Here is a 27,968-nt window from a genome sequence, read left to right as displayed (position 1 = left end):
CTTCCCACCATGAGGACAGTGGAGTAGTGGCACAGGCTGCTCAAGGTGGTTGCACAGCCTTCATTCTTTGGAAGTCTTTAAGACCTGACAGGAGAAATGCACATCATTTGAGCTCATAGTGGAGTGCACCTTCAGCAGGAGGCTGGTCCAGAGAACTGCTGAGATCCCTTCTGACTTGAACAATTCCTGATTCTTATGATCCTACAGGTGCAACTACAGTTTGTCTTGGTGTTTACCTGAGAAGCAATATATTGGTAAAGGCTTTCTTTAGCTAATTCTTTTTAAAGATGTCTTGGGCCTTGTAACAGTCTTTCATAAAACAACTCTTTTGCCTGCTTGTTTCCTACACCCCCAAAGCAAAGTTATTCTTTACACCAACAGACAAAGACTTTATGAAAGAAATGTCACTGATGATGAGCAGTGAATCAGCACAGTCCTCAGTGTGTTCTTACCTCTGCAAAAGCTTACTGAAGATAATGCAAGGTATAGAGTGGATGTAGGCAATACACACACTTCATAATCCCAGACAAAACCAAGACCACAGAAGCATATAATGAGATATCCCTCACATTTTTATAAGTGGCTGATTTGACAAAACAGAAGGATATTTCATAGGTTTCTGTGATAATATGGAATATTTGCTTTCTATGCAACAGAGAAAAACTGTGAAGTTGTGAAGACTGAAAATCTACACTCTGCTAAGAAATACACTGTAGAAATTGCTCTGTAGTATCCCATGATAGGGGATACTATGAAAGGGATGCTGGGATGCCTTGGGAAGACACCCTTATTTAAAGTAGAGTGACACATTGAGACCTTTTCCCACAGTCCTCTGGTTCTTTATGTTAATAAACTTAGTGACATCATTACCGTTCTCCTCCCTGGTTCTAGAATGTTCATGATTCCTGTTCTCCCCATTGGATCACCGTTATGGACACTCCCCCACTGTATCCTCATTGGTTGTTCCCCCCCGGTCCCGCCTTTGTACCTCCCCTGATCCCTTCACCTATTGGCCCTCAGACTGTAATACCCCACCGACACCCACAGACTGTTTAAAAACCCTGGACCCTCCCCTGTTGGGGCTCTCCTGTCCCTGAACCCCTTCAGCATGCTTGTTGTTAAACGGTCACTGGAACTTCATACAGAGAGCCTCTCCTGCTTTTCTCCATCGGCCTACAATCTACAACTGGCAGTGCAAGCGTCTGGTGCTTGTTTGGGCTATCCACCTTCTCTGGGGGTGACACTCTTGGGAAGGTGGCTGTCTTGGCAACATCTGCCATGCAGTCACATTGTTCGAATGAAACAGTATTTGCATTACTATTACTTAAAAACCATTTGGGGTTTGTACGTAGTTCATGTGATTCAGGAAGTAGCTGTTATCATTAATCGTGTTTTCACATTGTGTTCATTGTGCTAGATCTATCATATTCCGAGACAAAGCTTAAGGCAGGCAAATATAGATTTTTATCTGGCCTATGGAAAAGAGGCAGAGGATAAGCAGGAATCTACTCATTTAGGAACAATGAAATTACTTTGGTGAAGTGTTTTACACAACAAGCAGCCACAGTGGCACAATTCTGACAGCAGCTTATCAGCATCTATGGTTCCCTTTGAGCTTCACCACTTATTAATTGGTAGAAGTCAAAGAGGTTAAGAATGAAAAAAAACACATCTCTTGGGGATTTAAAAATTTTGTTTATTGTGCACCCAGCCACTCTGATTTGCAAGGTAAATTACTTCTCATTTTAACTCAGAAATAAAATGCAGTTCAGAGAGGTTCATTTTTTTTTTCTGTAAATTGGTGTTCTTGGTCCCTTGAAATGTGGCTCTGTAATAAGATGATGTTCCAAATTTATGTTGTCTGCAGTCTGTTTCATATAACTGGGGATGGGTATGACGTGTTTTGATGCACATAAGACTATTTTTTGGGGGATTAATTTAAATCCATCCCAATTTAGAAGAAGAAACTTACTTCAGCTTTGTAGGTGCCATGTATGAAGTGCACTGTCTTCTCAGCTCATTTACTCTTAGACAGGTGGTCATATAACAAACCATCAGAATAACTGGCTTGAAAAAACAACCTCGTGTCTGTCAGGAGGGAGGACAATAATTAATAACATATGGAAAGAGTTACTTTTACCACAGGGATGAAAGGTACCATGGTAAAACAGGATGTGGGCAAATGTATGCTCCAGTTGTCTCTGTCTGTGGTTTGTGTCAGCCTGTTTCTGACCAGGAGGTTCTGGCTTATGGTGTGTCCAGATGACAGTCAGAATAATTAATGTTTTTTTTTTTTTTTTGAAAATAGAAACTATGAAACAAGCTTATAACTAGAGCAGTTCATTGCTTTCAGTTGTAAGATTCTGGCCTACTATAATTCCACAGAAATTACTCTTAAATTTTGCAGAAAGTATCTTTATTTTCCATTTCACCCAACTGTCAGAAATAGGGGGCACACATGTTTTTCAATTTTGTATGTTCATATTTCCTGAAGCTTTGCCTAGAACATGAAAGTTATTAGAAAATACTGTAAGAATCTGTATATGATTTGTGAACTATCTTTGAAAGGGCAATTTTTCTAGCTGCTACCGCTGCAAAAAAACAACCTTATTGCAATGATAAGTGTAAGCATGAATTTCTCCAAAGTGCTTAACTTTAATCTACTTGATATCATCCAGAATTCCAGAGGATTTCATCTCAGATTAAAAACCTTTTTTTACCATGAAAAGTCATGCAATTTGATAAGTGGGTTTTAAGACATCCTGCCTAGGATGACCAAGTCATGCATATGGTAGAGTTTATCACGTATCTCACACAAAGCAAGGCAATGCTTGATAAGCACTTTTATTGGGTAATTACATTTTTTTTTTTACATTTGCAAATAAAGCAGATTGATTTCCATCTTGAAGTAATTTACTAACACATTATAAACTCGTCAAATGCTAACGTGGTGCAGAATGCCATTTCCTGTTTACTAAGTAATCCTTTGGCCATCTGCTTTGTGTCTTTCAGGTTAAACCTGGACTTGTTCTCTGCCAGGGACTGTCATGGAGCCTGGCGTCAGAGCCCTCCACCTGAAGGAAAACATTGCCTCCTTGGCTTGACTTCTTGCAAATACAAGCCACAGCCGATTCCCAGTGGTTTGCAGGCCCAAGCCAGAATGTGCAGAGGTGTTCCAGGGAACTATTAAAAGGTTAAAATGCTATCAAATTGATGTCATGCAATGTTTCTGGCTGTTTATCAAATAATTTTTTTTCTTTAAGCATCTGTTTGTGAAGATTATTTGATATGTATATGAAACTTGTTCTTACTTTCTTTAACATGGAAAGAAAGTGTCCTTTAAAGAAAGGACCCAGGTCATTTCTACCACAAGGTCATCTATTGCATCAGGAATTTATGGAAACAGCAGCAATGAAATGATCTTATGGGAACAGCAGAAAAAGGGGAAAAAGCCCTTTGGAGCCTTAAAGGTTCACTGAAACAGTAATTTAAAAGGATTTGAATCCAGTTACTCGTGACATTTCCCATGCCAATTCAAAGCTGGCCCACTCTTTCTTCACATTTTTTTTTTCATTTTATTAGTGTATGCTTTTACAGGAAATGAGTTAACATAAATCATATTACAGACAAGATAAGCAACAAAGTCACTGGAAGTAACATGCTAGGGTAAACAAGAATCAGACTAAAAGAGTCCTTGCCATATGGGGCACTCTCAAAAGGCATATAAAATCTCCTGATAAATGAAGTATTTGTGGTACTTTATTTCATATGACAGCAAGAGTGAATTCATCCTTTTAGGAAGGGATATTAAGACTGTCCTTTGAGTGGTGGGTTATGAGTGGGAGAGGCAGTGACTTAATTTCCACTTTGAGTATCCTACAGAAAAGGAGAAGATGCATATGCACCTCCTACTGCATTGGAGTTCACACAGCAAAGCCCTATGAATTCTGCTTCCAACAACAATAAAACTGGACACATGTAATAAAAACAGATGGCCAGTTTTGTTTTGTAATATTATAATTTTTCATGATTTTTGTGGTTTCTTTTGTCCTGAATGGCTGCAGTATTCTACATCTTTTCTTGTACAGAGTGCCTTTTTTATCCACTTCTGTTTTATCGCCTTAACTGCATGGCACTTGGAGCTACCTATGAGCAAAGAAGGATAAAAATATTTTTTCTGTCAATGTAGATTGTGAAAAAAACTATCTGTGCATCATTGGTGGAGATTAATTTAGGACTTGCCCATTTGCCTACTTTATAACAAATTTTCAAGGATAACTACTAGCAGCTGAGTGAATATTTAATAAAGATTTTGAACTTGCTTCAGTGACAAGTGAAACAGTTTTATATAAACCTTTTAGGAAAACAAATATCTTCTTGCAATGAGAATTGTACAGTGGGAATTATTTGGGTTTCAGTGGCCTGGAGGAGTAATGACATCACTAAGTGCAGTATTGTATACTTGTGTATGATACATATACTTGTTTCCTCACAGTGATGTTATCATAAACATAATTAATACAAAATGTGCTAAGGCCCTAAAACCTAAATTTCTGAGCAGTAGTCTGCAGTGTGTACCAGTCTGAAGATATTATAGAGCATAAACTATTGTGCTTTTTTAGTTCTCAGCTGTTCACAGCAATAAAACTAGAAAGCACACTAGCAACAGCTACAGCTGAAGTTCCTTTAAAATTCACTTTACAGGCCCAGGCTGCTGCGGCATATGCAGAGTTCATGTAAATACTGTTGTACTGTACATACTCTGTATTATAAATACTCTGCATTTTATAATGCAGAGCAAATTGGTGTTGTGGGAAGCAAAAAGGTAGAAAGGAAGGCTGATACTAGGACACTCCAAAGAGAGGTGCCTGTAGAGAAAAGCTGATGCTCCCTGAAAATTCTGGTAGGGTTGTGGTTTTCTTGATCCTCAGAGCTCTTTGGTGATACATTCTATTGGAGCCTTTTCAAAGGGATGAAGGAAGAAGTTTATTTCCCTGTTACTTTCAGCATAAATGAACTGCTGTTAGCCTGTTTTGAATAAAACCAAGATAATATTATAAATGGTTGACAAAGAAGAATCAAATAGCTTTTCTGGCTAGTTGGTACCTTGCTCCAGTGAAACACATACAGAGAGATTGTCTGGGAGCAACAATTGTGTTCTGGGGTGATCTGACAACACCCCTTCTTGCTCCAGTGTTTGCCCAGTGGCTTGAGGACTTTCATGATGAATTTGGAATGCCTTGTCCCCATAAGGGACCACAGGTGACTTTGGTGTTCTGCTGTTCTCACCAACACTGGGAAGGGAATGCTCTGCAGTCATCCTCTGAAACAAATCTCCAGTAATGTGATGGGTCATGGAATTTGGGTATTCATGACCAGAAGCACTTAGGATTTAGGTTTTCCATTTTACTCATAAAATTACAGCTCTTGCAGCACGTAACTCTTAAGACCAAGATGACAAATGCTGTGAACTCCTTAAAGGAGAAGGATGCTGTTCAACCTCTTGCCCTATGAGACCCAAGGAAATCCCATATGGATGTGACATGACCACAGCAGGAAAATGGTAAGTTATTTACACATCTCATACATCAATAATGTTAAAGTGGAGGATGTGTGACTTGCCTGACATATCTTAAATAGGTGGCTGGGGAAGATGTAAAAAATAATTGCTATGATGTTTTTGTTGAGAGTTGCCTTGGATGTAATTATTGGCCCTCAAATATGGTTGTTAGGTTTTCTCCTCTCTTGAACAAAAATGTTGTTATTAGGTTAAAAAGAATGGAATAACAAGCTAATGAAGGGAAAGAAACAAACAATCTGCTAAGCTTGCATGAAGGCAGTGGCAGCTCATAATTTTTTAATAATGTTTCTCATTTATATGTTTTTTGTACCATTTTTTTCTCATGAAATAAGCATGGACGAAACACTGTAAATTTGGTCCAAATGTAAAAGTTATTCAGTACCTGGCCACACTTGGAAACTGTAGCAATGAGAGTTGCTGTATACAGATGAAGTGTTGTTATGTTTCATAACACATATGAGTGATTCTGACCCTTTGAAGAAAAAAGGTCAATGCCAGCTCCTACAAAAGCAAGGATGGTGGCCAAGCGATGTTGGCTGGAATTTGCATGGGCCTACAAATGCACCTTAATGTTGGCCTGTAGCAAACACGTAAATACTCCAATTTTATTAAAGAAAAACACAAACGTGCCTCCTCCTCTCCCCCAGATCTTCCAGATCTGCCTAGCAGGGCTAGATTTTTCTCCTACTCTTTGTGATCTGGATGGTTACCCACTGGGGATCAAGATGAGATCACTGAACACATTTTTCCATGGGTGACCTAAATCTGAAACTGTTATCTTCCCCAGCTGAGCAAGCAGTAGAAAATAAAAACAAAAGCAACTACTAAAGAAAATTTCTTGGCTTTAAAATTGTTAAAGAGGAAGCAAGCTGTAGCTGAGAAGCAAGTTTCCAAAACAAAGACCTCCTTAGAGTAATACATTTGACACTTTGCCACAGTCAGAGCTCAGTGCATGCCTGGGAAACCCTTGCAGAGTTCAGTTTGAGGAACGTGTGGCTACATGTTCCTCAGACTCTACTCTGCAAGGGTTTCCCAGGCATGCACAGAACTTGATGGTGAACTTGATGCATTGATGGGGTTGATCAAATTACTATGTGCAGCACAGAGGGTTGAGGAACTGACTGGCCCCCTTCATTTCTCCCACAGTAGTGATGATACTTGCACATCAGAACAAAAGAGACTATTCTTTTGCACTGCAGCTGGAATGCCTCCCCTGTTGCCCCCCAGTGACTGCAGCTGAGCTGAGCTGTTAAGAATGTGTTAGCCCTGAGCCCGCTGAGAGCTATAAATGTCATGCCCTCAATGACATGCCCTCCTGGCTAGGTGGAATTCATTCTTCAGAGTGACCTGAGGATAGGACCACTGCCTTCCTTCCCAGGCCGTTTCTGCCAAAGAAACAGCATGAGGCTGTAAATGCATATTGAGGAGTTGTTGGGAGGTCCCTTGGCTCTTTTTTGTCTTGGCTGCTCTAGATTGTGGCTCCAGATCCTCCTCCAGTGGGAAAATATAGAGTTATGCTTCTGCCTAATTTCTGTGAGACCAACTCTGAAAAAGCTATTTTTTTCATTTCCACATATGTTACAATGTACTGGTGCAGGGCCATTGTGGGGCAATGAAGTGGTTCTTTGACATGATGAAGAGATTAGACATATCATCACTTGTGTTTTGCTGCTCCATCTTCTTTGCCAGAGGTTACTTCATAATGTAAAGTACAGTAAAACCAGAAGACATGGAGGATTTGAGGAGAAAAGCTGTAGGTAATGAATTTCTTTTCCCTGTCTGTAGACATTTCTGGGATATAACATGGACAGTGATGATATTGCATGGTCAGCAGCAACATCTTTGCTGCCATGCTTTGCATCCTCTGATTGCTTCCCTCTACAGGCATGTGTAATAGATGACAATGTGTTCTCTACCAGGGTGCTTTTTTTCTGGGATGCTGTTTATTCCTTGTTTTATGTAGGTTTCCTTCATATCTGTGACTGATGAATACCATGTTCCTCCCAGGGACTGTTCTGATGTTGCCTTTGCCTTCACTTTTGCCAAGGAAAATTAGGGAGCAGCTTTTCTGTACTGTGGTTAAATCCTCCTGGTGTCCGTTGAAGTAAAGCAGGTGCATGCTGGTGTCTTGTTAGACCAGGAGCTGTCCCCTCTGTGTCCTTTGAGAAAAAATGGTGAAGAGAGTCAAAAGCTGGAATGCTGCCCAGCAATCTTAATTTCTGCTTTGAACACAGCTGCGAGACAATTTTCCTGGAGAAAATACGAGGTTGACAAATACCACTGAGTAGCCTGTTTGGGAATTTTACCATAACAAATAAGCCATTTTGTTCACGCCTGAGGGTCTCAGATCTGTACCATACGTACCTTTCCTTCTGTCAGGCTGAGGGCTGGATTCCCTGTGCTTGCCTCCCTACTCTTACCTACACAGCTGTTAGCCATTACTCTGCATTCTGTTTGTCTATCTTTTAGCTGAAGGAAAAATTTTTTTTTTGCTTGATTTAATTTGACTGGGATAAAGTAATTATGCAGAAACCACGATACCTCTGATGGTAAGCAGACTGTACAGAATATAACTGTCTAAGCAGAAATGGGTAAAACTTGGTTTTATGCTACTTCTGTAGGGGACGTGACATTTTTGGCATTGTGTCTGCATTTTTGTGTGTATTTTTTCACCTAGGAAACCCCATTTCTTCTCACCCATCAAGTTTACTGGAACTTCAGCATTTGTGGTTTATTGAAATAGGTACTTTGAAGCCAAAAAGAAATTTAAATAAAATATTGAAGGTAACATTGTCAAAAATCCTTGTACTGTACCATGTTTGTTCAAACTGTTTCATCACAGTTGGATGCCCCACCGCTGGAAGCATTTAAGGCCAGGCTGGATGGGTCTTTGACCAGCTTGGTCTATGGGAAATGTTCATGCCTGTGCAGGGTTGGAACTAGATTATCTTTAAGATCCTTTGCAATCCAAACCATTCTATGGTTTTATGATTGCACATTATGGATATGCTAGGCAAGAGTGTATTGACTATGTGATTGCCATAATTAAGTTTGTTTGATATAAATGAAGTGTTCACAGTACTTAATTTTCAGGACAAAGTTGGGAATCTAAGATCCTTTCAAAAGATAAAATACATCCAAAAGCTGTGGTCTTCATGTAGCTAAAATGTTAGTAGATGTTGGACTTGCAGAAACCCCTACTGACTGAAAACATGGCTTCCCATCCAAAGATATTTCAAAAGGTCTAATACCCTGGAAACCAGATTCAATCCATCTTAAAATAAAACTTAATTACCTCTGAAGGTCTTGTTCTGAAAGGTGAGTTAAAGCCTGCTGCTATGTGTAATCACACAAATCTGTTTTGTAAGCTTTCCTTAAAAATGTCCAGCTGGCCTGGGCCAAGCTGCACAGGCCTGCAGAGCACGGCATTGCCGCTGGGATGCTCCCAGCGAACCCGGCGGGACTCCAGCGTGCTTGTAGATCTGGACGTGGAAGCTGACTTCAGTGGGGCTGGGAGCACTGGCAAGAATGCTGAGTTACATCTTTCCACTTCAGAAACTCAAGGGAGATATTAAACATCCGCTTGATCAGCAGCAAACTCCCTGCTCCAAATCTCGCTCAAAGGACGTCATGTCTAATGGAGCTGAGCTGCCAGAAAGCTGCACCTGAGTGAGGAGGATTTCTGCCTCAGGTTAGTCCCCGGTCCAGATCCAGAAGAACTGCCAGAGGAGGGAGCCAAACTTCATTTCTGTTGGCAATATTTATTTTGCTGCTGTTCTTTGCTGCGCTCCTGCACTTTCTGCTTCCTTTGTGGTAGGAGGAAGCCAGGTACAGAACAGTGTGCGCTCACGAACTACTTCTACTCAATGGTCCTGCTTTAGATTCCCTGCTTGTGAGGTGGTATGGGAAGGGAGATACTCTGCTCTCCTCAATCAGAAGACATAGTAGACCAGCTGTTCCCAGTAACAATAATGACACTATTGCTGAGACAAACATTTTCACAATGATGCATGGGAATGCTAAATCCAAACCACATTGTTTAGCTAATGCATGCTTTCGCCCTGCTAAAGGGGAATGTCACATAACTGAAAGTAAATTGAAGAGATCAGAGTTTAGAAAATATGACAAAGTTGAAAACTTAAAGCTGTAATACACAGAAACATCCTTTAGTAGTGAAATCAATGATCCAAAGTGGTGTGTGTATGTGTATTTTATGGCAGTTTATTAGGTACGACTCCCCTCTGGCCAGTCCAGTGAACAGACACTGTTGCGAGTCAGGAATGCTTTCTGCCAAGCACTTTAGTGAAACTGAATATAGCATATAGATCTCCTTTCCCACAGAACATATCAGGCATTGCAACATATCATAGATATGTCAGGCTGTAGGTATGGTTTCTGGCATTTTTCTTTAATCTGCACTCCCAGCTGGGACTAATGAAACACTGCTCTCAAGACTTGTGCATGCACATGTGTTCAGAGAGTCCTCACACACTGTTTTAATAAGGTAATACTTTTATTTTTGTTAGCATGAAAAGAGGTACTTGCCTTCAGTAGTGATGCGATACAACAGCTTAGAGAAAGGAAAGTTAAAGATGAATGGAAACATCAAACATTTAATTTATAAATTAATTACTGAGCTAGTGATATCTACCTTAATATTGTGACAGCCTTGCTGCTGGCACTTTCAAAATAACTGATACGGGTTTGAAAGATTGTTGGAGAGCCTTTTCCTTCTGGCACTGTTGTGGAGAGATTGCTAAGTTTAGATCACAAGAATGCAAGAATGCAAAGTTACTCAATCAAATGCAGAAGTCTGCTAAGTTCATGCAATAAATGGAGATAAAAATGGGGTTTTGTTTCTTACCAGAGGATCATGGTCAACTTCCCCCCTTCCTTTCCACTGGGCCTTTGCTGTACATTCTGGGCAACAGTGATTCTACCAGGTCTGATCAAAGCTAGAAACACCTTTGGCAGTGGTTTGAAGGCTTCATATGAACTCAGCAAAGAAGAAAAAAGGGGAGGGGAAGCACATTAAGGACTTGTAAACTATTTTTAGGTGTGCAGACTAGGGAGCTGACAGCAATATCTGATGGCAATATCAAAGTGCCTTTGTGATTACTTGGTTTTCATGTTAGAGGGTAGAGTCTGTCAGCACATTGATTGTTTTCACTGTCCAGCCCCCTGCTTTTGAAGAGCTGCTCTAGTTAATTTCAATGATACCCTATACAGTAATCTTGCCTATTTAAATAAATGGACTTCAGTACTTTCAACAAAAGCCCTGGGTGTTATGATCCTCCCATGCATTGTCAGCGTCCGGGGGCACTGTAGCTCATGAATAACACAGATGGAGGAAGGTTTATAGAGTCTGTGGCAGTGGTTTTATTTCATATCCAAAGTGCGAAAAGCTTCTTCCAAAGGACAACATTATATGATACTTTTAAAATAGGTAGGCCTGTTTGGCCTCGAAAATAATTACGCAGGTGCTGTAGGACTTCATGATGGAGCCCTTTGCAGGGAAAACTGGAGTGTTGCAGAGACTGTGTGCTAACCCAAAAAGTCAAATTAAAAACGTATGCAGCCACACTGCATGTGGGTGGCTTTTAGGCAAGTGCAGAGTGTTGTTAAATGTCGAAATCAAATATAGGCATGGGGAAAACTGGTGTGTGAATGGAAAGACTGATCACATGCTTGTCCTGCCGTTTAAATGTGTGGTAGGCTCCTCTGAAATTCAAAGTCTGCCTAGCAGCAAGCCAGCTTGTAGAGAAATACAAATCTGATTTTAAGTCTTCATACATTTCTAAAATCTAGCCTTTCTGCAGGTCTGAAAAATAAAGTTTGCATTTACAATTTATTAACAGCTGCCTTTGCATTTTCATGGTGAGGCTGTGGACTTTCTGTCTGCTCATTCACCCTGATGATGTTGCCCATAAAACCTGACAACTGGCAACTGAGGTAATGAGTATTAACTTCAAAACATAGCCTTGACATAGAAGAAATCTCTGTACTGTAGATTTGAAAACTGAGGTACAGAGATTAAATATTTGCTCAGTGTCCTTAGAAAAGCTGTAGCATAGAGAGAATTTGATCTTTGCTCTGGAAAACCTCAGCCTAGTACTTGATAGTGACCTTTTTATAATCTTTTAGGTAAGATGCCAAAAATTCATGCAACGCTCCCTCTTCATTTGAAGAACGAAATATTAAGTAAACAGTAATGATTTAGCCTGCCTAACCTGAAACAACCCTGTAACCTTGAGATTTTATTGTGTAAGATGAAGATTTGGTTGATTTAAAACAGTTCCCAATACGTGATGATCTAGTCCTTATCTACTGTCTAGCTCACCATATGCAGAATACTCTTTTTTACAAGTTTAAAAAAGCACAACACTATTTCAAGTCAGGCAAATGATTGCATTGGATATTGGCTAAAACAACAGATAAAATCAGGTAAAAAAAACACCCCAAAACCCAGGTACTTTTGGTGGATTAATGCAGGAGAAATAAGCCTAAAACTTTCTCAAGTAAATGAAAAAATGATGCTTCATGTTCTTTAATCCATCCTCCTCCCCTTGTCCCTTTGTGTAGCTATTTTATCCATTCCATTTAGGAGACTCCTGCCTTGAATGCTTTTGCCAGTTGCATCACCTTTTAATGTTCCTTCTGTTCAATTGCAGCTACTTTGGAGCTGTAGTTCCTTTTATGTCACTCACCCAATATTTAGAATTTGTAGTTTCCTCAGATAATTGGCCATCTTGACAGGAAGAGTGACACAATCAGCTGTCAGATACTTTTCATTCCTGACTTCCATGCCAAAACTGACATGTGGATATTGGAATAATAATGTGTTATCTTAATTAGGTGTATCTTCATGATACATGCTTTATAACAGATAGAGCATACGAAACTACTGCAATGCCTTGCCAGGGTATCTTTGAAATGAGATTCCCTACTTAAGAGTTTTCTTCCTTCTTAAATAAATAAAGAGCAAACGAACAATTGCAGAGTCCAAGTCTGAATCTTAGCACTTCCTGTTAAACCTCACAAAATAGTGCAAGAAACATGTTTGGTCTGCTTTCTAAGGCTTGATGATGTGATAGGAAGGATGTTGTATGTAACATCAAAGAATGATGTTGTTATGCCTCTGAAGCCTGACTTCTGGAAGTCCAAGGGAAATAATGTATGCTCATTTTTCTCCAGAATATGGCAGTTTTTAATAGGCTTGGATTCTTATCAGAAATGTTCCAACGATTTCCTTCACTGTGTTTGTGTGTGCTTTTTTCTTGACTATCCAAATTTCTCTCACACTTTTCGAAGTTTTGTTAAGTGACTCCTTGCTGGGTTTAGTTAAGAGCAGTGCTGAGCAAATTGCAAGCTGCCAAAACCAGCCAACAAACCACTGGTGATGAGCAAATGTTTCTGCTCTTTCAACTCATGGTGAATATTACTGTTTTCTTAATTCCAGCATCATGTTCAAGTGGAAAATGGTGCAGTCTGGACTACAGACCTGAACACTGTTTGGACCCGAGCAAACAGGTTCTGGCTGTGGATCAGGGTGGATCATAACTTTCACACTTGCTGTCTATATATGTTAGGATTAAAGTCTTGGGAGTATTCCTGGCCCAGTGATCTTTCTTGAAGTAGACTTCTTGGAGCTGTACATGATGATCTCGGAGCAGAATTTAGATCTATATATTTATGTCTCTTAGAATGATTACAGACTTTTTTTTTTTTGAAAGACTGTAGAATGTGAACCTTTAGAGAGTCTTGCAGAATGAAATGTGTAATGCACAAAAGGTAATTCACAGGAAATGACTGGATTAGTTTCTTCTCTATATCCTCTGCTGCAGTGAATATACTCTGAATATATTGTGTTTTTCTCCATTTCCCCCTCCAAATGTAGTCTGAGTGGAATAGGTCTTGCCTGTTGTAGCATGCCTTATTAATGTCTTCTCATCATTGTCCTCAAAACCAAGTCCATTAATTGTCTATGCCACATGTCCAGATGATGGCATGCATGTGGTAGGAGGCCTAGGGAAGAGCAGTGACTTTCTCAGGAGGGGAGATGTGAACCCAGGGCAAAGTGTTTGCTCAGCCATTAGCTCTGCTGCAGTGTTGCACTTACCTTAGTAATCTGAAAGAGATTTTATTAAAACCAAAGCCAGTCAGATATTAAATTGAGACAAATAAATTTTCAGTAGTTACGAAGAATACCAAATTCCTTCTTTGTCCTGTGAATGGGATGTGCTTTAAAGGTGGGAGCAGGTGACAGACTCCTAGTATTTCTGGCTGTGCCACTAATTTCCTTCAGAATGGATGCTTTTCCACAAGTTACACTCACACAGGCATTCCTATTTGTAAAAATCCCTTTGATAACCTTAGATGAGAGACCAAAGCCATTGAAAAAAAAATGCAGATTTCAAGACTACATAGTGAAACAATTGACCATTGCAGGAGAAAGGGATCTTCTCTCCAGTGTTAACTTGTGGGGGGTGAAAGTGATAGAATAGTTTTCTTCAAATGTGTGTTCCAGATCTGTACAAAAATGTAGACGTAGATTCTCACAGAATATCTTCCTTTAAATGGTATTTTATAATAAAGGACTTGAACCTAGTTCTTCCATATCCACTCCCTAGGATCTTTTGGATCACGCAGGCATGCTTTCTTAGAATCATAGTCATGGAATCATTAAAATGGCTAAAGACCTCAGAGTAAGCCTTCTGCTGTGGAATGCTAATAACACCTTGAAGCAAACTAATCTTTCCTGAGAGACATTTATGTTAAAGCTAGTAAATCCCTATAACATGTTTTGGTTTGAATAAAACAGTATTTTTGGACACAGAAATACTCAGTTAAAAAATAAAATTCCCAGCTTATAGTTGGTGTTCCAGTCACAAAAGCCACTTGGTATGTTGTTTATATTTTTTCTGATGCCCTAATGAAGATTAGGTGTCTGCTCTCCTCTGAGTTCATCAAGCACATAATGTAGCAGTGTGTTGCACAAGTATGTACTACTGTATTAACTCCTAGCTCCTAGCTGTAATCACATAATAGGGCTAGCACGATGTTAAGTATGCTACAAACCAAAAAGATCTGTGGTGGTCCCCAAGGTATCTGTTATCAAAGTGTAAGTTAAAAGTTGAGAAGTGGATAGTATGAATGGAGGGCGCTTGTGTATGTGTGAGTGTAGCAAACAAATACTAGGATAAAAATAGCAATTTTATGTATCTTGCTTGTCAAGGCCTTATCTGTGTAATGCAGAAAGGTAGAACTCTGAAGAAAGGTTTGAAAATATAAATTAATTTATAAAAATATTCATTTTAACATTACTAAGTCAGCAATAATATTGAATGTCTCAATGAACTCTAGAGTGCAGTACTGTGAGTGAAGGTTTCACTGATGATTTAAAATAGGACATAGTATTTTGGCATAACTTGTTTTAATGTAGATGTTACTTAAGAAGGATGAGGGAAGCAACAACAGTCTATCTACTTGCATTTAGATAATTGTATTTGCTTATTACAGGTATTGTCTTGTTGAGTGCAAACTACACAGTTCATGAGCTGGTCCTGACAAGGACAAGGTCAAGGAGAGGTCAAGAAGAACATGTAGGATAGGTGATGTCTTTTAATCTAATATGCCAAACCTAAATGAGCAAACATCTGTGTGATGCTGCTATTGCTAATGGATGTTTAGGAAAGCCAAATGTGTGGTCAGCTCACTAATACTTTAGAATCAGAGAATATCTCAAGTTGGAAGGGACCCGTAAGTAACACTCCTGATGCAGCTTTATTCCATTTCCTTGCATCCCACTGCTGGTCACCAGAGAGCAGATTAGCACCTCCCACTCCGCTGCTGTCCTTGGGGAAGTTGTAGACTATGATGGGTCCACCCGTCAGCCTTCTTTTCCCCAAGCAGAACAAAACAAGCAGTCTCAGCCACTGCCCTATGTCTTGTCCTTGAGGCCTTTTACCATACTGGTTGCCCTCCCCTGGACACACTCTAATAGTTTGATGTCCTTCTTATCTCAAGAACCCAAACCTACATACAAGACTTGTGGTGTCATCATATCTCTGATGCTAAAGCATTGCGTACTTGCTGTTTAAAATTTGCCCATTATAATGAATGTAGTCTGCTCTAACTTCAGGTTAAGGCTGTGCATACTGCTGGAGAAAAAGCACATCTCTGAATTGGAGACAAATTAGAAGTCTTTCTTCCCATCTCATCCTCTCTCCTATGAGAAGGCAACCTCTTTTCTTTCAGTTCTTTCCCTGTTTAATAAGCATATTTGGGTGATTTAGGATGAGTAGTCTATGAAAGAAGAGATTATGTAACATATGTGGTTGAGATAAAGAAATGAACAGGTTCAACTTAAATTTAAGGATGACTAGAGACCTTACAGGGACATATCCCATAAACTGTAATGCCACTCAGTGTCTGTTGTGCCAATCAGAGTCAGAGTTGTGCAAGACTGCTGGTAAAGAATTCCTTTGCTCAGATAGGCCATAGCATTCTTCTCTTTCTCAACTTCTCTATGGATAGCAGAATTGTTATAATATTTAATTCACTATGGGATAGCACTTCTCTGAATGATGAGTGTTTATAAAACCTTTCAAACTTGAAAAGCATGTAGCATTCTTCCCTTTGACAGATGACCAAAGGATTTTTAGGAATAGTAAACGTTAAGCATAGTGGAAGAAAATCGTGAGTTTCTAAGGCAAGACTAGCATTGTAGTTTTAGGAATTTATACAGGCCCACCTGGAAAGTCATCATGTGTTACTGAAATTTGGTCTGCACATGGGAATGTGGCTGGCAAAATGATGTTAAGAAGGAGCAGGGCAGTTATGTATGATGAGGTGCCTGTACACAAATAGATATTCCTATGGAAAATGGCTGAATCTCAGCTGATGGCTGATACCAGTTTTGCTGCACATTTCTGCACTATGCTATCACGTAATTACCACTTAGTGCGTGAATTTTAACAGCATGGATAACCTCACCCCTAAGCCAATACAATTGACATTGTCTTAACAGAGATACGGTCACAGTAAAGGAAAACAAAAATTTGTAACTGAAAAGTGCTCTAATTTCAATTGCTAATTTAAGTCTTACTGGCAAAAGAATTGATAAAGTTTGGACAAGTTCTGCTGGTGTAGCTCTGCTAGAAGTCTTTTTGTTAGGAGTCAGACTGGGAGTCTTTTGAACCTCTAATATGCTGCACAGAAGGAAAGAGAAATGCGTTCTTGCCTTTTCCAGATAACAGTGGAGAAGCTGCCCATTCTGTCGCGCCCAACCATGCTGCTGAGTCGCTACACTACAGATCCCTGGTATCAGCAACTCTTCATCAATCTGGTAAGGCTGAAGCCAACTCTAAAAACAAACATTTCCTCCATGAACAATATGTTTGTTATATTTTCTCATTTGTTTATGATGGCTGTGTCAGCCGCACTGATTTACATAAACACTGCCAATCCTGGGACGTTACATTCTCAACAAAAGTAGCTGAGTACAAACAGCATTCCGAAGTTTTAATTCATATTGTATAAACATAACAGATGTTGATAAAATGAGCCAAAAAGAAAATACAACAAAGGAGACCATTTCAAGGGGGCTTTTGATTAAAATACATTCCAGATTGACAAAATGATACAATGTTAATGGAATAGATCATTTAAATGTCATTATTTGGCTCTTATAGTCCTATAAAGCAAATATAAAGCAACGCTTTTGAGATTTAAACTCCATTACCGTACAGTGCCTATACATCAACTTATAAATAAAACTATATTTCTTTTCCCTTTCCTTTTTCTTTTTTTTTTAATGCCTCCTATGACATTGCCACATTTATTTCCTAAATACTGTACTAAAATACTCAGTACAAAAGCAATAATAAGTCTGGTATACAGAGTAAGGCCTAAAATAAATATATTATAAACAAAATTAATGCAATTTCTGCCTCAGTGAATTTCCAGTCATTGAAACTGAGATGGGCAACACTGAGAAATCCAGGTTAGAGGCCTAGTTCAGTTGGGTTTTCTTTAAAAAGATATAAAATCTGATCCTGTTAATTCATGTGTAAAGATAATGAGACTTCATTTGAGATTCATCTGGTCTAAATCCCTTGCTTTGAGAATAGCTAGAAGGAGAGAAAATTTACAAAACCTGCAACGCTCCTAATATGCACTATCTAGTTTAGCTTGAGTATTTTCCTTTAACAGATGGGGAAACTGAGGTGGAGAGAGGACACATGGCTTTCCAAAGTTCAAGAGGAGGTCATACATGGAAGTAGAAGCCAGCTCAAACTGAGGCCCAGTCCAGTGCTTGCGCCTGTGGGCCACAGAACTTTTTTATTATGGGAAACCTATGGAATTCAATAGCATTTCATATTAATGTGATCCCTGGAGCAACAAAGTTTACTATCCCTTTCAATAACTTGTTATCATCACTCATGAAAGCTCTGTTTCTGATATTCACGTAAATATCCATTGTGAATTTCCTGGGTGCAATGATTTCCTGTGGCAGTGATTTCCATGGCAAAATTACATGCGGTAAAGAAAGAGGAACCTCTTTACTTTTGATTTGTTTTCTTCCTTATGTCTATTCAAGCCTGGTCTGTTCTTTAAATGAGAGAAGGAGAAGAGATGTGCCCTTCTATGTTGTGCATTTATTTATTTTGTTTTATCATGTCTTTGTTTCACTCTTCCTCTGTCTGGGGAAGCATAGCATCTGGGAAGCACAATACACCTTCTTTGGCAGAACTGGCCAGGTCACAGGAATAATATTGTAGAATTATGGGAAAATAAAGTGTTAGTGAACAACTACATACTCTATAAAGACCAGCTTGGTTGACAATAAAATGATCTTTAACTTTGCTCCTATCAAGAAACCATTAAAGCCCTCATAGTTTTCAGTCACCAGAGTTTAGTACTGCTAGGCCCACTTCTCACACCTACGTGATTCTTTCTCTTCCTTGCAGCCTATGTTTCTATGTGAGTTGATTTTTATAAGGTTGTACTACAAAATATTATAGAATGTCATAAATGGTTGTGTAATGAGATAGCAGCAATAAAAAAATTTAAAACTTAATAAACATTGGGATCACTGACTATTTTCCAGCAAATCTTAGACCAGAAAAATCTTAACTTCGAAAGTGGACTTCAACTTTGCTTTTCCAGTCTGTGAAATTTGAGTGCATTCCAGTCATCAGAATTTATTTAGATTGAACCTTATGGTTTACCAAAAAATAAAGTGGTTCTTTTACTATGGTATTTCCTGATGCTTTAGGTATAATTGAGGATGTGGAGCAGGGAGAGAATCCATGTTCTTATTGGATGCTGTAGAACCTGCAGAACCAAGTGTTTGGAGTGATCAGCAGGAAGGACTTGATGCCTTTCCTGCTGGAGGAGAGGCTCAGGCTCCAGCTGGCACCACAAAGCCCTGATGCTGCCCCTGGATTCAGGGCCATGCATGCCTTCTTAGGCTTTGTCACTTGTTTGGAGCCCATGTTCTTCTTCAGGAATACATAATCAGAGCTTTTCCACTTGATTCCTTCCAGAGTGGACATGCTTAAAATGTGTAGTATCTTGACATGAGAGATTGTAGCCTCAGAGCTGTGTCCTTTCAGCTGCTTGGTGACTGCAAAATTCACTAATTTAAATGCTTGTGAGACAACATAAACATATGTTTATGGAAGACATATAAAATGTGAAAGATGGATGTCAAGAATGCTTTTGTCATGCTGTGTCTATGTCTCTTGAAAAATACCATAACCATCAGCAGCCGCTATGTTGGCAAAGCCTTTCAGTGAAGACTAAATCTTCAATCTCTTAGTATCTGCCTATTAGAAAATATTTTAGATTTCCTCCAATGATTTTGATGTTTAATTTTGTTCTGTTAAATTCCAGAGGGATTCCCACATTTTTGGACATTAAAACCAAACATGTATGAAGGAATCCACCACTATTAATGTTATAATGAATACCAAGGAAAACTAGTAATAATTTATTGGTTATAAAAACTTGCCAAAATTCCTGAAAGTGAATTTCTGGTATTTGAATCATTCAGCTCTGACTCTCCTATAAGTAAAAGATTTGTTGGATGTTCTCTAGTTTCCCCTTTAGTAATTTGTCTTTAATATTAATAATGTTGTTTCTGTAGCACCACAGAGAAAGCACAGTGCTTTAAAGCTAAAGAGTCCAGTCAATGCATACAACTGGCAGGCCAGAAATGCTCAAAGTCACATGAGACAGGCTCTTTAAATGGTCATTTAAAATATGTCATATGCAGGATAAGAAATGCTCTGCAAATTATCCATCTAAGAGACACAGACATGGATGTTTATTTAGATCCCGTTACAGTTCATAATCTTTTGCTCATTACTACACTAGCAGGGTCATTGTCACTACTGAGCCATGCCTCACCTACCTGGAAAATGCTAAATTCTTCTTGAAGGAATTAGGGTTTGTGTGATAGCAGAATTATCTAGAAACCATTGGTGATTTCCTCTTAAGGCAGTGAGAATCTCTTCTCTTGATAAGCAAATCTACTCTTGGGAACACGGTATGACCCTTGGGGATGGTGCTGTGCAGGGCTGGGGATTGGACTTAATGATCCTTGTGGGTACCTTCCAGCTGAGCTTGTTCTGTATGACTCTGGGATTCTGAAATCTGAGTAACCTTGCCATGAATTTGCATCTTTGGTTCAAAGCCCATTGCTGATTTCCTTTTCCTTGATTTATTGAGTACACAGAGTATCACCTTTCTAAGACTTGAGTAATGTAATTTTTTTTTTTGCTTACCATGTCTGTGGCTAAATGACTCAGTACAAATTGTAGCTGGGGTGTAGTTTGCAGAGTATGAGAGCTTGAGATAGCCAGGATAACAGTAACTTGTTACACAACTTTGAACTGGCCACATCAATGCTTGGCGTATCATTTTCTCTGCCCTTAAATTTGAAACAGTGATGTGAATCCACCACAGGTACTGTGAAGAGTATATGTGAGAAAAATGTTACAGGAATATAAACTATTTATAAGACTATTTTAGGCTGCCCAGTTATAAAAATCATAGCAAGGTTGCCTTTTTTTCCTCCGTTTTAGTACAAGTGTAATTTCTAAGCAAAAGTTCACACAATTTACATGGAGGTTCTCTTAACTCTGTTGGGAACTGGGGCATGGCATGCTACATTTTTCCATACATCAAGTATCTAGTTTCCTTGCTAGAGGAGGGTTTCTTTGTTTGGTTGGTTTGTTTTGGGTTTAATTTTGTTTTTTTGTAATGTATATGTGTTTGTGAAGACACACAGAAGAGAATTCCTCCCAGGACTGAAAGGAGTCACTCCTTTATATTCTGGACTCCAGTGACAAACTCATCACAAATGATAATAGCCTAATATAGGATAATACACTAATACAGGAAAGTGAAAACTGATGAAATTGGTAGGATTTTTTTTTTCATTAATATGTCATTCTCATGATCTTTATATAGAACAGGTCTCTAAGGAATCACAGTAACATGTAGTCCTATCATTTGACTCTTGGGCACAAGATACTTGTGCCCAAGTACAAGATTCTTTTTATCTGCTTTAGTGTATGGTAAATGTTCTGCTATTTCTTCATATATTTTGAACTAAAAGCCAGATACAGTAAAGATGCTATTTTATATAAGATACAGTTTATCAATTTTCACAATTTTTTAACCCAAACTTCAGTGACAAAGGGCTTCACAATAAAATTCAAGTATTTGGCATTATCCTGCAACGTCCATCATGTAACATTGGTTGTGTTTTTCCTGTCATGTGACACTCACATACTTTAGAGTTAATTGCCCAGTGTTTTTAAACAGCCTGGTTTATCACACTGGAGAACCTTTCAACATTGTTTCACAACTGATTCCTTCTTACATTTTTAAATGGGATTTTGTCCTTTAATCACATTTATTTGCTGACTATGAACAAAAAAACCTAAAGGAGGGAAGACAGATTAAGAAATTATTTGTATCTACTTTATATAAAAATGATGACTTTAAGGATTCAGGGACAAGCATTGCTAAAGGTACTGGTAATATGATATTGTCTATCATACCTCAAGGCTCAGATAGCCTTAACAAAAAATCTAAATGCTAATGGAAATGTAGCTGTACTGTGCAAGGGTAGCGCCTGAAAAATCACTGATGAGGAAGTGCTGCAAAATGGTACCGTTGTCTCTGCTGCCCCTTTTCACATAGCTTCAGCTAACAGAGCTGTCAGTGTACCACTGGTGATCATGAAATCACTTAATGAAATGAAGTGTAACCAGCTCTCTACTAAAATAGTGCTTAATTAAGTGTGACCATGAAGTGATGGGAACCATAGTAGTATACAAGGGAATGCTTGTTCATTCCTGAAAGGCCTATTAAAGTAAGAGGAAATATGTGATCAGCACAGTTGTCTGAATGTCTAACATGGTATGGCATGTGAATGCCAGCATCGGAGTTCAAACACATGAGGAGTTACAAACCAGAATTATTTACACTATGTGATTGTAATCAATGCCTAGACACTTCTGAGGAGCCAAAGCAATGAAATGGTTCAGTAACTTGCAGTATCTCATTAAACTGGTAAATTTTGCTCGACTGAGATCATAGATCATAGACTCAACATTCTGCCACTGAGGTTACTCCTTACTCCCTGACAACAGAGAAACGGGGAAGTATTACCAGCTTCTGCATATTTTATTTTGAAGGGTTACAGAAAGGAACTTATATTTTTGTGCAGTTTATATTTGCAAAGACCTCTGTAGATACGAAGTCCCACAGCTTTTGCTGTGGTGTTGCTATAATTCCCCCTCTTATCTATGCTGGAGCTGAGATGTGGGATATGAAGTAGCCTGCTGAGGACTGGAAAGTGAGTCTGTGGCAGAGCTAAAAGATCTTCAGACTTCTAACTTCTTAACTTCTCAGTATTAATCTCTTTCTTGCAAAGTGAACCCAAAAGCTAGCCCTAAGAGAAGGCACAGCAAGCTGTGTGACTTCCATGTCCTCTCACATTTTGTCAGTTTTGCCACACAGAAGTGTTTCTAGTGGAATAGGGCTGTCCCTGGTATACAGAGCAAAGCCACCCGTGCAACAGAGAGGATTGTAAGGACTGCCCCTGTGGAGTAGGCACTGTAGTCCTGTATAATTTCTCTCTGTCCCATTGTGAATGCATCCTGGAAGTCTCCTAAGACATGCTGGGCCAGCACAGCAAAGGATGGGACCCCTGCTGAGTCACTGCATTGCACATGCAGAAGGTATGGCTTTCTGTGAAAGCAAGAGATTTAAAAAAAGAAATAAGCAAGACTTGAGATCTCTGGTATGTGTGTATATGTATAGATGCGAACATGTGCATGTATACAGGTAAAAAAAACGAACCTTTTTTAAACTATCATTTGTAATTTAGGAGACAGGCAAAGCGCTGAATGAGGCTATATATTTCCTTTGAGGAAAAAAAAAAGGAGGAGTAAACAATTTATGTGTATCTGGAACTTGATTATCCTACAATTATACAGGCTACTACCTATAGAAACCTTTTTAATCTTTCAGGAGTTAGCAGTAGGATAGAGATTACTGTTGGTCCAAGTTAAGGTCTGAGAGCAAGGCACAGATGCATAACAGACAGAATCAAGGGCCCAAGAGAGCCATGTCTTTCAGGATATACACTAAGAAGTATTACTTTTCTCATATGACAACCACAGCATAGAATATAAACATTGTTCACAAAAATGACATGACATTTTTAATCAGCTTGGGCAGATTGTGTCTCTGACAAGGATCTTTCTTGCATCTTGTCTTTAAGGTGATGAACATCTGAAAACACCAGCTCTTTGAACCTAGAAAGCTGAGTCTCACAGAATCAGAGAATTTACATTAGAAGGATCCTCTGGGGGTCATCTAGTCCATCCCCCTGCTCCAAAGAGGTCCAGCTAGATCAGACAGCTCAGGCTATTCAAGCCCTTTACACCCTCAAAGATGGAAAACCCATATCCCCTACTCCAGTATTTGACCATCTTCATCATAAAAAAAAAAAAAAGAAATTATACTTAATTTGAGTTTCCTATGCTACATCTTAAGTCCATTGCCTATCATTGGACACGTGCAGGAGAATCTGACTCTGTCTTATCTGTAGCCTAAGGACAGGTAGTTTCCGCAGTCAAGTCTTCTCTGAGCCTCCTCTTCTCCAAGTTGAATTGAATTGTCTCTCTAAGCATCTCCTCATATGCCTGTGCTCCAGCCCCCTGACCAGTCTAGTGGCCTGCTGCTGGATTTCCTCCAGTATGTCAATGTTTTTGCTGTACTGTGGAGACTTCTCTTCATCCCCAAACTGACTTGTGCAGGTATCATGCTTATCTTCTGTATCATTCAAGTTTTAGCATACATTCTGCCAACAAAAGCATGATTTCATTAGAAGATAAGTCAGAACATTCATTTTTTTAGCGGAAGAAACTTGGGGACAATGAAAATGTAAGGTTTTTAACTCATTGCTACCTTCCCCTTTAGTAGGTAATGTGTTCTTATGTTCTGGTCTTTTTCTCAGCCCACAATTTTCAATGGCTTCCTGAACTGATAGGAAGTCTTCACAGTCCCCTCTCAGCATCCTGACAGAAATATTTACATCAACTTGGGCCCTTGGTTGCGATGTCTTCTCTGTTTCTCAGAGCTCTCCTTTCTGCTTCTTCTGAAGGCTCCTACTCCTTGTGTGTTTCACCACTCTGTCAAGATTTGTTCTTCACTCCAGAAGTTTTTTCCCCATGAAATTGCTCAACTGCTCTTGGAAAAGCACAATTTCCTCCTCCTTCCCGAAGATGCCCCCTGAGTACAGCCACATTGTTGTCTGCTGTCTCCTGAAAGGAACACAATGTCTATTAGCACAGAGTAGCTTCAAATGAAGAAATTAAGAATTATACACTCAACATGTTAACAGAAACATCCACAACATTGTTATGAAAAGTTATTCATTAGGGTCTGGCTGTGATGTTGGAAATTACTCAGGGTGGTTTTATAACAGTTAAAACCCGTAAGGTGCTGTGTGTGAGGCTTTGGGGTTTGGACATATTTTTCCACAACTCTTTACATTTGTCAGCAAGAACATACAGCTCTTTTGACAGTAGGACCTGGGTGGGCAGATGGCTGCTGGATGCTGTAATAGGAGGTTGGCAGGACACAGAATGATAAACTTACTTGTCAACAGCCTTTCTGGCTTTCTTAGGACAGACTGAGCTTTGTACCTCTGCAACTTGTTTCCCATGTAGTCCCTGGTAATTTTTTTGGTATGGGTTAATTGATTTTGTATTTGCTTGCTGCTCTTATTATGTCTGCCCATCATGGAACCCTTCTCAGCACAGAAGCTCATTTTGTGTCTATTATTCCCTGCTTTTTTATGTTGCTTCCCTCAGCCAGAAGGAATTCTTCTTAAATTGTTTGCATGTTGGTGGCAACAGAGATGGAAGACCAAAGAAAATAAAGAAAAGATCCACAGTAAATGTTGAAAATGGGATCCATCCAGTGTGTGGCATGGAAAATAAGGCTGCAAGCACCACTAGGGTGATCTCCAGTTGGGTGACTGCAGCATTACAAGTCAGAAGAGTTTACAAAGCACCTCAAGATGAAGCAGACCTGTGGCTCCATCTGTATTTGGTATGGCCCTTTCTCTGAAAAGCAACCTACTGGCTAGAGGCAGGCCAGATCAAGGCAATCTGCAGTGCCTTTTTGGCCCCTGTGTCTGCATTTCCTTCCTATGAGTCCAAATTATTGTGTAGGATTGGTGGTCACTAAAGTTTCCCATGGCATGGATTTGGGATATTGCTAGGATAGGTGCATGGACCAGCCTACTAAAACTATTCTTGCGTACTGCAGGCCAGATGCCTTTAATGTCCCATTGGTTCATAGTCCATTTGTGGTTCTCTCTTCAGTATTCTGAGCATTTGCGCTTTCTCTCTCATACAGCACCTTTTTATTTCCTATTAGTCATGTATTAGTTGCAATGCAGTTGTGTTAACAGCATTTTTCCACAATGAATTTCACTATTTTATCTCCATATTTCTGCTCCCTTCCCCTTCCCTTCCCTTCCCTTCCCTTCCCTTCCCTTCCCTTCCCTTCCCTTCCCTTCCCTTCCCTTCCCTTCCCTTCCCTTCCCTTCCCTTCCCTTCCCTTCCCTTCCCTTCCCTTCCCTTCCCTTCCCTTCCCTTCCCTTCCCTTCCCTTCCCTTCCCTTCCCTTCCCTTCCCTTCCCTTCCCTTCCCTTCCCTTCCCTTCCCTTCCCTTCCCCTCCCCTCCCCTCCCCTCCCCTCCCCTCCCCTCCCCTCCCCTCCCCTCACCTCCCCTCACCTCCCCTCACCTCCCCGTTAGGCATTATTACTTCACTCTTGCTACTTGACTGCTTTGCATAAAAATACCTTTATCTGCAAACATTTAGGAAATTTTGCTTTCTTTACTTCACAGCCGAGATATTGGCATAGAAAATGAATCACTTTTTATCTCCCCTTGTTTTCCCTTGTTCCAAGGTAATTTTTGCAGACTGGTGCAAAGCTTTGAGTGCTCCTGTTTTCCTTTTTAAAACAGAGGGCTCTGAATTGCCATTGCCTGGTACTGCAGGCATGGTCAGAGGGGTTGCATTTCTTGCTCATTCGCTAGGCTCAGAATACATCTTGTTAACGCTACTCAAGGCAAGCTCACAGTTTGCTGAGGGTAAGACGTACCCCAGTGAATGTCACCTTTTTTATTACAGTTTTGTAAACTTGAATGAAGCTGAGTAGAGCTGCATAAAAGGTCTCTGCAGAAATAAACAGAGCAGATCAGGGGCTAAGTGCAGTTTTCCCATGTGATTTATATATTTTAAGATTAGGCCTGGCATTTTGCAAAATGCTGTTTGAAGTTGTTAATTAGGTTTGCCTGAACAGGCCAAAACAGACACAACTAATTGGTTGAGATTATAGCTATAAGATTGTGACCTCTCACAGTCAAATCTCTCAATGTATGTTCTTGTTTAGGTCTGTCCTTCTGTGGTTTTTTTTGGAGGAGGCAGATAAAGACTGCCCCATATCACTGAGATAGTGAGGAATACTTTGGGGAGTATCATCCCTATCTCAAATCCGCTGTTGTTTGTGGGAGGTTTCTTTACTGAATACCTGTCTTCATGCTACTTCTCCTTTTGACAGGAGGAGCCCTACCAGGTGACTTTTCAACTTTTTATGAATAAAGCCCAGTAGGAAGGCTTTTTACAGCATCAGTGCATCAGTGTATCAGTAAGTACAAAATAATTTAGTCACGTCTCATAGTCCATGCAGTTACTGGCAAACCTGATTCATTTTATGAATAATTTTACTTGGATCTTAGTGAAAAAATGTTCTTATTAACAGTATGAGCAACAAATTTCCAGACAAAAACATGGAGGAGGGAGAGTATGTATAGACACAGTCTGGTGGGGGGGGGAATGTGACTTCATTGCACTTCACACGATAAGAGGGTTCACTTCAGGAGCTGGTAACGGGATGGAGACTTGAAAGGCCGGGCTACAGGAAATGGGGATAGTGAGTCAGGAAATGGCAGCCTTCCCTCCGAGTCATCCTTGAACCACTGCCCTGGTGTACTCAGAGTGGGAATTGGATTAGTATAGATCCTGTTCCTTCAGAAGAGATTTCAAACTTGGGTCATGACCATTTGATGTTGTCAAGTGTTACGTGCAGTTTCTCCTTAAGAGCATGGATTTCAGCTCCCCCATCTGCTCTGATCTGTAGCATGGGTGGCTGTCTGTGCTCTGTAGCTGTCCCTCTCCACAGTGGCAGATATTCCATACCTCCTGCCCGGACTCTCTGTCCTAATGCTGCGAGGCCAGCTGAGTTATGCACTCACTTTGCTTCTTGTCAAAGTCACTGTACGGCTAGTGCCCCAGAGGTGTCTTACACGGCTGCTAAATAGCTGTATTTTCCTGATAAATGCACATTACTCTGTAACACTCAATTAGCTTACCAGAAGCAGAAGAGCTATCTGTTAGGGGGCCAGTGGCAGTATACGGTGGTTGCAAGGGCACTTATTAGAAGGGTATGGTGGGGTGAATTCCTTTGTCATTATCTGTAAGTATCTAAAGAGGGGGACCAAGAAGATGGAGCCACGCTCTTCTTGGTGGTGCCAGGCAATAGGACAAGAGCCAATGGGCAGAAAGTGAGGTACAGGAAGTTCCACCTGAATGTGAAGAAGAACGTCTTTACTGTGCAGTGACCAAGCACTGGAACAGATTTTCCAGAGATGCTGTGGAGTCTGCCTCACTGGAGATATTCCAGAACCATCTGGATGTAATTCTGTACCATGTGTTCTAGGAAGACCCTGCGTGAGCAGGCAGTTTGGACCAGATCTGGTCCCTTCCAAGTTGATCCATTCTGTGA

The 27,968-nt window shown here is 39.9% G+C and overlaps 1 pseudogene; it reads left to right on the top strand.

Annotated features, from left to right (window-relative positions):
* LOC137470313 (chloride channel protein C-like) overlaps positions 1–19,211 on the top strand; it is a 33,347-nt pseudogene extending 14,136 nt beyond the window's left edge.
* The last annotated feature ends 8,757 nt before the right edge of the window (positions 19,212–27,968 follow it).

The sequence above is a fragment of the Anomalospiza imberbis genome, chromosome 1 (assembly GCF_031753505.1).
Source record: "Anomalospiza imberbis isolate Cuckoo-Finch-1a 21T00152 chromosome 1, ASM3175350v1, whole genome shotgun sequence".
In the NCBI taxonomy this organism is placed as follows: domain Eukaryota; kingdom Metazoa; phylum Chordata; class Aves; order Passeriformes; family Viduidae; genus Anomalospiza; species Anomalospiza imberbis.
The sequence above is the reverse complement of the archived record's forward strand: the minus strand, read 5'-3'. Positions and strand labels throughout refer to the sequence as shown.